Genomic DNA, 16257 nt, shown 5'->3' on the forward strand with positions numbered 1-16257 from the left:
TTTGGAGGAAAACTTTCTATAAATTAACCCAATTCAGTAGTGAAACATCATTTTGAGTTGTATCAACAGAGTACTGTTTTGTTTTTTTCTGTTCTGTCATTTCAAACAATTGAAAAAACACTTTTTGATTAAGTCAAAAGGACAAAAATCCATCTGGGAAAAGGAAATTAAGTAAGAAAAGATAGAAAGAGGTGAGAAAAGCATAAGGTACCTCTGGATTCAATAATTCAGAGAACTGTTTTGGAGGTTAGTTTGGGTTTTGTTTGTTTGTTTTTATGTAATAACCAGCATTTTGCTATTTTCCTATTTTGGTATTTTTTAAATTTCATTACCTGAAGGTTGAGAGCACATAGTACTTGTCTCCTTCCCTTCAGAGTGCTGTGTCGATAATGAAGTGGTACCCCAAAGGTCTGGTTTTGTTATGCCTGTAGATAATGAAGTGGTACCCCAAAGGTCTGGTTTTGTTATGCCTGTAAACACCTCAGCCATGAGACTGCAGAGCAGTTGTACAACTTTGATCACATCTGAACCCTTAGCAGGCCCCTCATGCTCTCAGCTTCTCTCTGGTAGGTGTTCCCAGGGGCAGCTGAACACCATGGAATGTGTAGCAAAGTTAGTGATAGTGGCTTTGCTTAACTGGTAGTTGGAAAGTTGAAGAAGGATACAGAAGACAGGACTTTCCAGCCTCTGGAGATTGTCATCTTACCTGTCAGTGGAACAGTGAGACCACAAGCCTGCAGGTTTTTCTGACACGAGAACTGAAGCTACTGTTGTGTGTCAAATAAGATCTAGAAAATGATGAATCAAATAGCTAGGCTGGGCACTCTCCTTCTGAAGGGAAACAAGATCTGACTACTGGCCAGGTCTCAATATTCTCCCTGTAGTTTACTTTAAAAGTTACACAGCAAAAGACAAGTCATGGAGAGTGGATTGTAACCAGCTTCAGTTTCTCTGTGTATGCTCTCATCTCTGGGCTGAAGAGTCTAGTTCCTTCTACACTCCTGGCCTGAGGCTGGGCTTTTTGCACAGTGAAAAATGGACAACGTGGCCTCACCAGGGTGGAATAGTCAGAGTGGTGGGAGATGCTCCTGTGGCAGGAGAATCTGTCTTTGACCCCACTTCTCTTCAGCTGAAGAAAGAGTTGGGCATGGGCCCACCACAATATACTGTGCTATGAAAGATGGACATCCATACCATCATTTTCTGAGAGAAAGCCTGCAATTGTGTTTTGCAGAGAGCCTAAGCCAGTGGTGCTTGGTGTGAATTATTGTACCAAGCCATCTGGGGCCTCCACTGTAGAATAGGCTCTTGTTTACTCAGCTAGGCATGTGCACAAAATAAATGCTGAACTGCTTAGCTCTTTCCACATTGTTCCCAGACTCAGACATAGCCAGAGCTGTTTCTCCAGGGGTGCATTTCATTAAATTACCAGGTGACTATGCAGGAAGTGTGTGGGTAGTTTTTCAGGATCATCTGTTTGAGACTTACAGGCTTGCATTCCTCAGTGGATCTTGTCTACAGTCTTTTAATTTCAGTGTTTTCAGTCACCCAGGGCAATCTCTCTAATGGATAAAATGGGTATCCTGCACAATAAAGTTGGGTATTATTTAATATTTCAGGATGAACACTAGATCTTACTATATGCTCTCAATGCCCTGTCCTCATCCCATAACACAACACCAAAAAAAATTATTTTCGTATGCTTTTCTGGGTTGCTTTTCTTTACAGTACCTGAGCTGTGTACAAACATTAAGATGCTTATTGGAAAGAAGCTGTGATGTCCATTATACAGGTGGGAAAATTAAACTAGTCTGTCAAAATAAAATTTATCAAATATGCTTAGAATGCCCAGTGTAAGACAACTAAAGGTTATTTTACAAATATTTAGCACCATGCACTCAAACCACAACTATATTTAATTATATTCACAATTAATGTCTGCATGCTCAGGATCATTCTAGATACCAGATTCCAGATACATCACCCAGCAAACGAGGAATGCAGACTGAGTGTTCAAAAGAGTTTGGTGTACTATGGGTCAATAAGGAGACCAAATGAATGGTTTTTTAGTTTTCATTCTGTAGTGCTCTTGCTTTTTGAAGTTTCTTTACAATCTTCACACTTTTGTGTAACAAGTCCTAGGTTTAAGAAAGCAAATAATGGTAAAAAAGAACAAAGACCCCTCTGAATAGCAGCTTTATCTTCCTGAGTATTGACTCCCCTGCCCACAAAAAGTATCACATCTGAACATGCTGAAAATGCCATTAAAAAGGACATTAAGAATTTTAGCTCCTGTATGTGTCCCTGAGGAACAGGATTAGTAACCAGTCTCCTTTTTATGTGGGGTTAGCACTGCTGATCAACACCCGTTTCACTGCACAGCCCAGCTGATCATCCATCCACCTTGCACATTTTTCCACTCCCTGGTTCACCCATCTGACTGCAGGGACACTATGGGGGTCTATGGCAAAGGCCTCCCTAAAGTCAAGGTAAACAGCAAGCACTGCTCTTCCTCCTCTGTTGAGCCAGGCTTCCCATCAAAGGTTGGCCCTTGGTAAAGCCACATTGCACCATCTGTTCTCAGTCACCTTTGTGCCCCTCAAGTGCTAGGAAATGTGTTCCAGCAGTATTTGCTCCAGACTCATGCTGGGGACAGAGCTCCCCGGCTCTCCTCTGCTGCTCTTCTTGAAGCTCCAGCAGCTCATAGTGCAACCTTTGTGCTGAAATACTGTGCAAAGGGTAGTGATGTGTTCAAGTGGTCTGTGTCAAATGGCTCAGAGCGTGTGTGTGGTTATGTGCATGTGAGAAAGAAAAAGAAGCAAAGCTTTCGGAAGCCTGACTGAGCAAGATTTACATAATCTAAGGAAGAATTAAGCAAAGGAGGGGATTATAAAAGAAGGCACTTTATAAGGAATTCTTGCAAAAAACCTTGCAAAATGCATTATTTAAAAATTATGGAAATTCCATAGTCTGCTGCATATGAGTGTCCAGTTTTCAACTAATTTGAGTTTAAAAAATGACTTTATGTATGGATGGCGACACAGTAGTAAACATGTGGTTATAACCAACACTGTAATAATTTCTTCCCACAGGATTTATCAAGATGGCATAGCTGGCCATTATCTTAATCTGGACAGATTGGCCTGGCAAGTAGTGGGTGTTTGATATACTACAAGTGTGTCAGCACTTCTGGTTAGTAGATTATAAATATTCGATAATGCATTAATTGTATATAAGCTGAAAAAAAAAAGAAGATAATGGCGGTTGCTAGAGTTTCAAGTATCTAGTGTAGAAAACTGGAATACTTCCCCAAATAGAAATTCTATGGACAATAAAGTTGTATTTTGACACATTTAGACTTTTTTAAAAGTTTATCCAATAGTTACCCATGGCAAAGTACTGAAGAAGCATCTACTGTTTCCAACCTGGTATTTTGCTGAATTCATTGTGCTGCTTCTGGAGATCCCTACCCTTTTCTAAAGAATTATCTTGTAAAAGGGAAGATAGCCAATGGCAACATTTCATCAACCTTGTGGGTATGTAGAAAAACTTGTGTTTCTTGGGAGGTGTGGTTCTCTTTGCAGAAAGTGATGCTTATATCTTTCTGCTGGTGCAATTACACATAGCTTGGGCTGCCTTAACAAAACACTCCTTCATGTATGGAAAAAGAAGGAGTTTATCCAAGATTAGAGTATGACTTATTTCTAGGCAGCTGTTTTTCAGAATATGCTACCTTGTGTTTTCATTTTCTTTACTAAATTCCTGTTATTTTATATTAAGGCATATTTGTGCAGTATAATTTTGCTGAAATAAATAGAACTTGGTATAACCAATAATTTTGCTTCTTTTCTACATGCAGTTGGCATGTTTGCAGATAGAGAAGAATTTTCTCCTTGTTCAAAATTATTGCAACATAATTTGTAGGTGCTACTACAGGAGTAAGGTGATTATTTTATTACAAAGTAGAAGGTGTCAAGTGAAACTGTCATTCCCTTCCCCTTGAGGACTGCTCTTAACCCCATGGTATCAACACACATTTTATCAAGAATAAGCAAAATATTGCTTAAATATTCCTCTGTTTTAAGATGTTTCAGCGTCTGGCTATATTCCATTTGGCTCTTAGTATATACTTTACTTTTTAAATTGAGAAAAATAGGAGCATTTTTTACTTGGCATTATTAATAAGTGAGAAGTATTTATAAATATGTAGTGACAGATACTAGTTGTTTTACAAATTTTAAGATAATCTTGTGTAAGAAACAGAAGTTGTAAAGTGATACATGATAAGAAATTAGTCCACAATGCTCTCAGAATCTTTAGTAAGGTGAGCTAACTTGAACAATGTGCATTTTAGTATAGTTAAGTGCAGGCTAATATTGTTAGGAAAGAAAAATGTAATTTAGTTACCTGAGGGAAGGCTGCATCATGAAAAAGAGTGATGCAGAAATGCAGTTAGGGGCACACAGAAATGCCATCCTTGTGAATGAATGTAGGGAGCACTGTAGCAATAGAGAATTTGTTGGTGGAACGTCTTGGCCTGATCCCGAGACAAAAACTAATAAACTGGTTAAGCAGAACTATGTGGTTGCTTTGGGATCTAGAAACCCTTTTTACAGAAGAGACTTAAAAAGCTTCATCTCTTTGGCCCATCAATGAATCAGGGAAGAACTAACTCACCTGAAATTACATAAAGAGAATAATCATACAAATCTTCAGTTTAACAGACAAATATTTTAGAAGATGCAACATTTGAAAACTGAGTAAAGAGATATTTTTTGATTAAAAAACAAAACCAAAACAAGCAGAAAATACCTTGGATTAACTAAGCCCTGGGAAACAAATTTATAGATAGGACTGTGAAGTATTCTTTTTCACATGAAATCTTTAAACCAAGGTGGTGGATTTTTTCCTGAAGGACATCCCTCAATCTAATTATCACCTGTACCATGCAAAAGGTCAGGCAGGAGACTTGTGGTGCTTTCTTCTGGCCTAAAAACCTATGATGCTATGAAACCTCAAAATGAAGTAAAAACACCATTTGAAATATTTTATAGGATTTCTAGAATATCTTTCATAATATTCATGTGTTAGGGGGTTAGACACTGCAATGAATGGACTTCTGAAGTAATTTAACAGGCTACATTTTAGCTACATTAAAGCTGGGGTTTCTTCCTGTTTGTATTGCTATATTTTGATGAATAGCCATTAGAATTGCAGTATTTCTTTTATTTAAGCTACCAAGCCCCTTTCCCCTGATAAGATTTTCTTTATTGGCTTATCAAATCTTTTAAGCCTGATATTTCAATGTTGTGCATTCACCTCAGGATAACTTTCTGGAAAGCATATTCTCTATTTGGCAGTGATCATAAAAAACATCAAAAGCAAAATTATTGAAGCTAATAAAATCAAATGCTAGTGCAAGAAGTAGTTCCAAAATGTTAGACAGACTGGTGGGCTAATATGAAGGTTTACTAGATTACTTTCTCTTTTATGTTATAAACTCTCAGTAACTGTATTTTTTTCTTATGTGTTGATAAAATATGAGCATGCTTTTGGACATTTAAAAGTGTTAATCACAAAATAACAAAGATAAAAGCAATGTAAGACATTTATCTTGGAATGTATAATCCCATGCTCTTTTTTTCCAGCATGCATATGTAGCTCTGATTACTGAAACTCAAGCTGCACATAATTATTGGTAACAGAAGAACACTGGCGTTTACCTCCCACACACAAAGCCACACCTTACCCTCCAGGAAATCCAGAGAGCTTCCTAAGAATTATTTCTAGCCGTGGCCTAGATTTCAGCCTCTTTTGTATAATTTTACAGTCGAAGCTTGTCAGGGCCAATCCTGAGTGGTGTACAGGGTTTGACTGAACAAAGAAATTAAACTCATAATGAAATATGGTCACACATTGGACCTTTTATCACAGGATCTCTTCTGCTTGGTCTGCATGGTTCAACAAGCTTGATGCTTTACCCAACACAGACTGATGCTGGAGACAATCTCTGTTCTCTGCAGTAGGAGACAGAGGACAGAATTAGAAGCACATTTCAATAAAAGTTACATACAAATTGTCAAGAAGGAATTAGCTAAAATAATATTTTCTTTGTCTGTATTTCCAAATTGATCACATTTTCCTCCTGTTTGGAAAAATACTTTATTTCCTAAGCTTGCACAGAATTATTTATGAAAGACAAGGCATGGCATGGTTACCTTTGGCACAAGAGAGTTAGGCTCACTGATTCAAACCCCATTTTTTTATTTCACCAGGGACTTTTAGATATATCTGGAAAGAAATGGCAGCATTCAATCTGATCCCAGGATTGTATCCATCAGCTGACAATGCAACTGGCCATGGCCTCTGTCATTCAGCCTCACATGGAAATGTGCAGTGCTGCAGTGCCATTATAGGATTCAGGAGATCTGTCCTGTCCTCAGTCTCCTTCTTCACAAAGATTTTTTGCTAAACTCTGATACATACCTTTGAACCTTATTCTTCTACAAAATCACTGTGAAAGCATTTTTGTCTTATACAAACAAAGAAGCAGAATATATATTCCACAAAGAACAAGGGCCCAGCAAATCTCCTAGGAAGTCCTCTGGTGGGAAGCAAAGTCACTGAAAAGGAATTCTATCAGATCACAATTGCTACTTCTCTGCCATGGTGACCCGAATATGGAAAGTAACTCTTTATTGCCCAAGCAAGTAAATATTGAGAAAGGATAAAGAAATTTATACTGCATCTTTATCTGGTACCAATGCAAGGAAAGGTGGAATGTTGTTCAGGATCTGTGTCCTAAATTCAAAAGAGTGATGAAAAATTAGAAGGACTTCATAGAATAGAGATAAGATATGATTAAAGGATACTCTCCTTCTAATGTGGGGTTCAAGGAGTTCCACCTATTTAGCTTATCAAAGAGAAAGCTAATGGGGGCCCTTTATGTACCATTCTATGGTGTAAATATTCATTTAAAAATCCATGCCTTAACTCAGGCAGACAAAGATCCAAGACCTATCATCTTAATTTATAGTTGCCCATAATTAACCATTGAGCGGGTTACCAAGAATTATGGTAAATTTTCTCTTAATGTTTATATCAAGATACATGTGCCCCCCTTAAGATGATACAATCTAGTTTGGACAGGATGAGTTCAGAAAAATCTGCTCTCCATTATGCCAGAAGTCAGACTAGAAGATCACACAGGTCATATCAGGCTTTCTAATCTGTTAATTAGATAGTTTATATAAATTCAGTTTAGTTGGGTCTGTGTTTCTAATAAACAGTATTTTTAATGGTTCATGTTTGACTGCAGCCTCATGTAATCTCAGTTGGTTCTTACTGTATGTGTGTGGTGGGACTTTGTCATTCTACCAGCACCTCCACATTCTTCCTTAAGTGTTGCATTATTACCTTGTTACACAGCCTGCAGTGTTGATACTATTGATATGACGCCAACATCAAAATCATTTAGAGATGGAGTGATGGCATTACTGGAGATCCCAACAAAACTGCTCTAGATCCTGCACACCAGTTATTTATCAAGACCAAATTCTGTTGTACATTTTTTAAATCTTAAGTAGACTATACTGTTCAGATGATTGTAGTCTCTGCACACATCTTTGTTGAGGATATTTAGCATGTCATTACATTTTTATTTTTTTTTACCACTAACTGTATAATTTTCCAAGTTTTTATCCAGGTTAAGGCTAATATTTTAAAAAAAGTTTTGTTCTCACTTGTTCTTTCAGTCGTATTTTGCTCAGTAGTCCTGGGAACGGCCTGCTACCCTGACAAGGATTAACCACACCCGTTGGACATGCTTTTGTTTCTCTGGGCACTCCTTCAGCTTTGCATGGAGAGCAGCATTTCCTTGGCACCTTCTCATCAAGAAGCAGTCCATCCTTTAGGGGACACAAGATTTCCTTTCCTTTGGGCTCAAGATCTTTCATTCTTTCAAGCCTATTGGCAGAAATTAAAAGGGATGCCTCTGCTGTTTCAGGTGAGATGTCAGTGCAATGCCCTCACTTACTGGCTGAGTTTCTAGGTATTATTCTGCCTTGGGAAGAAGCAGGCACTCCACAACTCTGCAGTTCAAAACTCTTTGAAAAGTGCTGTTCCCTTCCTGTTTGCATTTATAAATGGTTTCCATTTTTCTCATTTCAAAAAGCAAACTGCAGAATATAACCCTCTTCACTCTTTTTGTTGTGCCATGTTTTGATGCCAGTTAAGCTCCTGCTAACTTCCTGAACCCTCTGGCCTTTAAGTACTTCTTGCTCTTCCAAGAACTTTTAACAGCCACTACCTAAAATGTCAATGCTACTGGATGTTCCAGAGTAGTCTCAAACCAGGCTTCTACATGCTGTGATTTGGAAAAGACATTGCATATGTCCATTACATATCCACTAGCAGGGCACTGTGTGCAGAAACCAAGCCATGTACTGAGGGTGAAAAGCATTTTACCAGGTTTTGAGAAAACCCTTATAACTAAGCTTAGATAAAGGCTTAGCATGAAGACATGATAATCTTGTGACTAATAATAGATCAAACTCAGAAAAATTGTTTAGCAGCAGAAGTGCTGCAGTGCACTGGAAGGGCGCCCACAGAAGGAAGGAAATGAACCATTTGAGTCTGTTAATATAAAACACTCTTTTTCCCTCCACCCATAGGCATGCATCTTATTTGTACCACTCCTGCATATCCTAGATCAGATGGGAGAGCCATCATACTTCAGGCAGCTAAGCACTTTTGAGTGCTGCATTTTACAATACTCTGCAGGTATAAATTTCTTTTTATATATAGTGTGTTCATACATCCATGTACAAGACTTACTGGAACCCTTTTCAGTATTAAGCTATCTGGGACAGGGTGTTATAGGAATCTGAAGTATTCCTTTTGGGAATATCCAAATCAGGAAATTCAAAGCACTAACACATACAAACCTGTATCAGCAGTGAAATAAATAGCATGGGTGGTTTTCATTAAGAACAAAAGCATGTATTCTAATTGAGACTATTGACTAACTGTCTATGTGTGAAATACTTTAAAGGCTTGTGCCTTTGAATATATTAGGTCCAATTTCCAAGGCTGCTGAGAATTTGCCAACTGCATAATTTTCATCTGTAATTATGAAAGATTACTGTCAGAAAAGCTGACTTTCATTTTTGAAGGCAGTTCCTGAGAAGATACTGAAAAAACCAGACTCAGCCTCAGTGTTTCTGATGAACCTTTCACAGATTCTTCTGACAAAGTAATGCTGGTAAGATAATAGCTTTGCTAGAGAGCTTTTGAAAACTGGTCTCTCAAGCTTAGAAAATCTGTGTGAAGAAAGTAATAGTTATCATTCAAACTTGACGCCAGACTCTAATTAATACTTCAAACACAACACAACAACAGGATTTTTTTTCATCTCCTTGGTACACTGCAGTAGCCACACCTACATCCTTTTAGAGGAAACATATTTCTCTTCTCCTGGATACTTTGCACAAATATGTATTAATTTGTACAGTGCACTCATAAATTTGTTTAGAGTTTGGCTCTTCTAATTTTTACTCTGTTCATCTTATTGTAATACTTTATGCAGTACTACATTTAAATTAAACTGAACTTACTTCAAATGCTGTGAGCCCTTGAAACTTCCCTTGCTTAGGAAAGACACCTTGTTTATGGTAAAAGTGGTAAGGGCCACAAAGCTGCTCAGTTTCACTTTGCCTTTACCACACTGGTCTAACTGAGCCGCTCAGACCAGTCGTGCTCAACAGTGTTATGTTTAGGAGAGTCACTCGATCCCGCAAAGCACTGGGCTCATGTTCCCAGAGAAGATGGGGACCATGAAAAACAGATTAGTTTCTTATCTGAAATACAGTGTTTCACCTTTCCTGTATTATCTGTCTAGCTGACAGTCATTTCAGTCGGACTACCAAGCTAAACCCACAGACTCAAGTAGCATTATTATATGATTTGCAAAGCAGCCAAACCACATGCTCTGCTCCTCCTTTTTTAGACTGATTATATTCGTGCTGGCTGTTAACAATAAAGGCACTGAAAACCAGAAGAATTTAGCATTAAAGACATACTATATTTTATTACAAAAAAGTATTGAAATCCCAAGTTCTCTGTACCTGCAGGGTCCTGAGCAGTGCTTGCTCTTTCAAAAAACCCCAGCTGTATATTTTGACATACAATATGGGTCTGACCTGTAAAAAGCACAGATTTTGAAATATTCTTATAGTTTTCCAGGAGAGGCTTTGGATTCCTTAAGAACGTTAATGTATGGAAAACATGCATGAACTTGGATTTTGTAGTCATATTTGTGGTTTATTAAAGGCTGTTCACAGAACTCTTTACACCCAGCAACAGAAAATCGTTGCTGTATAGAACACAGATGTACAAATGTGTGTTAAACACACCTCTTTTAAAGGGGCTTTTCTGAAAGTGCTTGCCATTGCTTTCCTGATATGGCTGCAATGGTCTGGAGGTGCAGACACCATACCAAACATATGAAATCAATGGAGAGGCCTTAGTTAGGGTACACACTCCCATGGAACGCTTTCCTACTGTTCTTTGGAATCTGGTTTGTTTGAAAGAGTCTATGTTGTCAGACTTATTTTTGTGACCAGTAAATAATGAAGGACAGAGGGGGAATTTTTCTCACAGAGCTAAAATAGGACTATGAGGAGCAAATAAACTCATCAAGAGTGTAGCAACCTCCCCAGGTTGTACATTACACATATTTTCATCCAGCGACTTGATACCATGTCAAATTATGCATTCCCAGGAATGGAAGAAGCACAAGGATCATCCAAAGGAAGGACAGGGAAACTAATTCTGCTGTTAGTACCTCTGTTCTTTGAATTTCTGTTTGCTGTATGGTGTGAGTAACAAAATAAGACCTGCAGAGATACCCAGAAAGTAGTTCCTTCATCCTGGTTTTCCCATATTCCCAGCATTTAGCAGGCTGTTTGCACCTAAAATATGTTCTTAGTCTTCAAGGGAGATATTAAATCTTCCCAGAGAAAAAACAATTCTTTATATCCACACCACTCATCTTCCTCAGCTCTAAGAACACAAATCAGGACTGAGGAGACAGAGCTTTCATTCTGCCAGAGACAGGCTTTGAAAGAATATCTTAAGCTACTGACATGTGAAAAAATGTACCTATGAAGGTGGAGATATCACTTCTTCCTGATTTGGGCACTGAAAGTACAGCCATGAACAAAGAGAGACAGGAGCTTCACCTGTGCCCAGCTCATGCACCTCAGAGAGGTTCTTCTGTCAAGGCATGAGGCCTCTCTGAGGTCTGTCCTACCACCTGCCAGGGACAAGGTCAGGGTCAGGCCAAGGTCATGCAACTCCTGCTGGGGACATTTTCATCGCGTCGGGACTACCCTACCACCCTCAAACACAGTTTGTGTCAGAGACTACGGAAGGTTCCGATTTTACCCTTCAGGTTGTATGGGTGATTCCCGTGTCTTTGAAGTTCTGTTCCCACTGAAGATGAAGGCAAATTCCCGCTGATATTAATGGGGTTAGGATGTGTTCTTGTCTCTGTTTTTTGCTGTTGTTTCCTTTGTTGCAGTAGACCTATTCCTTTATTAAAGTTTTTGCCTGGGGGAAAAAGCAAAGCCATGTTGCTAAATAAATTATGAAATATTTACATTTGTGAAGCCAACCCCTTATGCCTAGCTCCTCCTCTGATATTAAGATGACACTTTTTATAGAGCTTCAGCTTCTATGCTGCCATTATTCCTCTGTGGGATCCGAGACCAGGAGGTGACAAAACAGCCACCATGAGCCAAGTGACAGTAAGTAATACCCAGGAATGATTGTGATTTTGACTCCGTGCAGTGAGAAACTACTATAGTAGACCAGTGATGGTTTGTTTAGTGCAGGAGAGCAAAGTAGGATTAGAGATGAAACTGAAAAAAACATAAAACTGGGGAGGTTTCTAAACAAAGCTTGATTTTTAACCTGACAATAAAAGGCAATATGTTGTACAAAATACCCATAATAATAATGATCCCAGGAGGAAAGTGTTAAAGGCATCAGTTTGATAATCCCTATGTATGTTCTTTTTACTTTCTTTTGTATTTGTATTTACTTCTTTTTGCCTGTGGTACTGTCAGTGCTACAAGAATGAATGCAGCTCATGTTAGTGTCACCAGCTGTGATGAAATGACCTGCGGTTACTCTTGTGAACGTTTTGCATCTCTTGTTTTTACTGTATTTGTACATTGGCTTTAAACCTTAATAGAAGCTTCCTTCTTTAAAAAAAATGGTTTAGCGTGCTGTTCAAATATGTATGGTTCAAACTGGTTAGCCTAGCTTATGAATTTCTCCCTCCTACTTTTACCTGTTTAATGCATTTGACTTACCTTATCCCAGCTCTTGTAGGTTTGGAAACAGAGAGGTAATGACTTTCTCGGGTGTTGGTTTGCACTGTGGTTTTTTACCACTTGGCTAAGTCACTTCAGTTTATGCCTTTTGCTTTTATCTCTGTGGAGTAGCCTCTGGAGACTCTATCTGTAAAATGGTTAAATGTTAGGTAACTACCATAGCAAATGAAACATCCTGTTAACTGGATTTTTGCACAGCTAACTCCAACAGTTTCTCTCTCACAACACACAAGGCCTCTGACTCCCTTGTTGACCATTGTAATGTTCCTTCTGCTTTTCCCTTGCTTCCCCTTTCTTGCTTGCCTTCAGTTGTCTTGATCTCTCTTCTTCCTTTGTCCTGCAAACTGTTTTTGCTGCCATTTCTCTGTTTCTTCCCATCTTTTGGCAGGCTGGTGAGCAGCTGGGAATACAACTGCACAAATTGTCCCTATCTGCTGTGAAGAGTTTCTTTCTTTGCAAAATATTCTGTGCAAAATTTTCAGTTCCTTCATTCTTACTTTGACCTTCCTGGAAAAAAACATTTGGAGTAGTTAGAAAGCAAGAGATTAAAAGATGAGATTTTCCTTGCACAGTGCCTAGGATTTACAAGGTCAGGATGTGAAATGGAGCAGCTTTCAGAGCAGGGAAGTTTCTGAAATTATGCTGAAGTGGAGGACAGTGGTGCTTACCATGTTTCTACTAGTGAAAAAATACATTTTTAAACTGTGTTATAGCAAGAGAAATATTGATATTTGGCTGACAGAACATTACCCCAAAAAAGAACCCTGGAAAACGGCAGACACAAAAGTGCCCTGGAGCTAAATACTCTCACTCTTTAGAAAGTCATAAGTAAGCAACAAAAAGAAAACACTCGGTGACGCAGCTTTTAGTGAGCTTTTGGCAGGTTTTGGAATGTAATGGAGAAACCATGCAGTGCTATAATGTGATAAATTTGCGGGTATTAATACATGTGAAGACAGATTTTTGGATTACTGTATTATGATGCACAACTCTCTGGCTAATTTGCATGCAACATTTCTATGACTAATAAATGAGGCAATGCTGGAAACTACTGTACTACAGTGAACCACTTGTAGCAATTGCCAGCACTCCAGCATGCAACATTAAATACTATGTTCTGCTCCTGTAAGCTTTGAATATTTGAACATCAGTTTGCAGTTCCCAGGCTGCAAAGTGATCAAAGGAGGGGAAGAATGTTCCTTACTTTTACTTTTATCCCTCTTACAGAGAACCAGAATAGTCAGCAGATACCTTGTGTAGAAATGTCAAGCAAACGCAAATGGAAAAAAATAAAATCAAAAGGACTAACCAAAATAACTTGAGTAAAAGTGTAACACAGCTCTTTATAAAAAGCAAGATATATTTTTCAAGTCCTAATGTTTCGGAGTTAACAATTTTAGTAAAATGAACATATAATATTTGCATAGAATAACATACTCTCAGTACTGGGATAAATCATTTAAAGACCACAAAGATAAGCATACAATGGGTCTGCATTAGAAAAAAATTTGTTATGCTGTCTGAATCCAAGATCTAAAAGTGCTACAACTGATTTCTTGGTTCAAACACAACTTCTTTTATGACATTCATGCCAAATTTGTGAGGATTATGAGAAAATTCAGAAGATTAGATCTATAATCTGGTATATTCAGTCTAAATAAAAAAAGTGTCAGATATGTGACACATATGGCTAGCAACTCAGGGTATCAGGATATCTAGAATACACCGATATTGCTATCCCAGCTTGGAATTTCAGATCAGGCTCTCTGCCTTTCACTATGAAGAATTTTTTCCCTGCTACAAATGGTTTTTCCTCACACTAACACAAATTTTTTCAGCCTAACACAAATTTGTTCATCTCCATTCTAATTTTTAATTCCTGTCTTTTTAAGAAACCTCTTGTGAAATTAAAGAGGTGCATCATATTCTTGCATCACACCCTGAGCACAGTTAGGCTTTGGCTTACTGAGCTTTCAGATGACGCTGCCAGCACCACTCTGCCTCCTGAACATTTTACTGCAGGCATGGGCAGCTTACACGTTCTGAAGCAATGACTATATTAAGTACCCAGTGATGTATCCTTCCCAGAATCTGAAAATAAAGGTATAAAAGAAATCTGCACAATAATTTATGGGCGTTAACATATGGGTGTAAGTTTCTCTGTGGGTAATTATGTGGCTATGCTAATAACTCCAAGGATGCTTTGATACATTAAAAAAAATTCTCACAGTGATGTTACTTAGCATTTCATTAGTCAGAAATATGCCTGCAAACCCCTGTGACAAGACAAAGCGCCAGGCTACATTAGCATGCCTTGAAGAAGGTTCCCAGCTCTGAGAAATTGCTCCCAAAGCTTCCTTTGACTTGCTGGCAGGCAGCTGGCATGGAGCCCCAGAGTCCTTGAGAAATTCTCCAATACACTGCTCATCACTCCCATCATGAGAGCTTCAGTTGCTGTGGAGACACCAGAAGCAATTCCACCACAAAGGCTGCCAGTGAAGTGGGCTCAGGCTGCCGTGCCTCTGCCTGTTTTCCAGTATTGTAATTGCTCAGCTGGAATTAAACTTCACAGAGTTTAAATTTTTAAGCCTTCAAGTTTTTTTTTTCTATTTTTAGCTTTTCTTCAATGTCTAATCCTTTCACCTCTTGCATTACCTTTGTGTAAAACTGCACTGTTCTAACACAACAAACCACTGACACACAATTACCAGCATTAGGGAAGCATCCTCAGGGATACAGGGGTTTACAGAAGAACCAGCCAGGTTTTTTGAGCACTGTCAGGGAGGCAGTCCTGCCCTTGCTCTGGCTGTGGGGAGGGCAGGAGATGCCCTGGTGGGGGGGGTTGGATTAGGAGAGGCTTTGTCTGCATTTCCTGCGCCCTGCCAGCGTGTCAGGCGTGCTGGGACCGAGCCTCGGCTTGTGGAAATGATTGCAGGGCAATTTATACCAAACAACCACCCCTACTGCTGTGTTTGTTACAAACTTGGCTGCACTACAGTAATGTTTAGTGGATTAATAATGTTTGCTTTTGGCCTCTCCTACTCCCTTGGCAAACAATTTTCATGTATAATAAATGTTCTCATTTAGTCTAACTAGAACAGAGCCCAAGGGTCAGAATAGCCAAACCTGCATGCTGAGAAGAGACTCCAGGTTTCCACACAAGGCAGCAGCTTTCATCCCTCTCCAAGCCAGGGTCCAGTGTTTGGGCCCTTCTGCAGGGTCAGTTTTGCTGAGCAGGTCCCCCGGGATCTGCAGAGAGGCCACACCACACACCCCCTTTTGCAGGAACCAGTCTGTCCAGTCAGAAGGGTCGCAGCGGGCAGCAGAGGCAGCACAGAGTCACTGGGACTGGCAGATATTTTTTGAGTGTTTGGTGTCTTAAAATAGAACAGCATATTTTAAATTTAAAAACCTTATTAATATATCTATAAAATAGGCAAAAAGTAAACATTTAACACAGGGCATGCTGTGAGGGCACATGAGGGTGAGTAAGTGGCTTATGGTCATGCATTTTTGAAGAAAGCCAAAGGCTTTTAGAGTTACAAACCCTTTAAAAATCTATACTGTTTATTTTGTTGATTATTGGCCTCTTTTGGGAAAGAAAGAGTCTGCCCATGTTTCATAACATGAAAATACGAGGATATGCAAATACAGAAGTTACACAACAAAAGCAAAACTGAATTAAAGCTGTTTACAGTCAAAAAATGAGAGAACCAGATCTGCAGCCTTTTTATTGCTACACCACTGAAATGAGTGTGTGCACAGCCAGGCTGCTGAGGTGCTTATAATGCTGTATGGTACAGCTGTTCCTCTGCATCTTCCCACTGCTCTTTATGCCTCCTCAGTTACAGCTAAAATG

The 16257-nt window shown here is 39.0% G+C and overlaps 2 long non-coding RNA genes across 3 annotated transcripts; both read right to left on the reverse strand.

Moving 5' to 3' along the window:
- Positions 1–1041: 1041 nt before the first annotated feature.
- LOC137479474 (uncharacterized) lies at positions 1042–6259 on the reverse strand. Its single transcript, XR_011002274.1, has 2 exons — positions 5916–6259; positions 1042–4677 (listed from the first exon to the last, which is right to left on the reverse strand). It is a non-coding gene; the product is annotated as an uncharacterized lncRNA (long non-coding RNA).
- Positions 6260–10510: 4251 nt separating this feature from the next.
- On the reverse strand, positions 10511–15660 carry LOC137479472 (uncharacterized). 2 transcript variants are annotated; one of them, XR_011002273.1, is made up of 4 exons: positions 15525–15660; positions 12378–12905; positions 11446–11610; positions 10511–11357 (listed from the first exon to the last, which is right to left on the reverse strand). It is a non-coding gene; the product is annotated as an uncharacterized lncRNA (long non-coding RNA). The 2 variants fall into 2 exon arrangements; XR_011002272.1 differs by having other exon boundaries at positions 10511–11610.
- Between the last annotated feature and the right edge of the window lie 597 nt (positions 15661–16257).

This window comes from Anomalospiza imberbis, chromosome 9 (assembly GCF_031753505.1).
Source record: "Anomalospiza imberbis isolate Cuckoo-Finch-1a 21T00152 chromosome 9, ASM3175350v1, whole genome shotgun sequence".
Lineage (NCBI taxonomy): Eukaryota > Metazoa > Chordata > Aves > Passeriformes > Viduidae > Anomalospiza > Anomalospiza imberbis.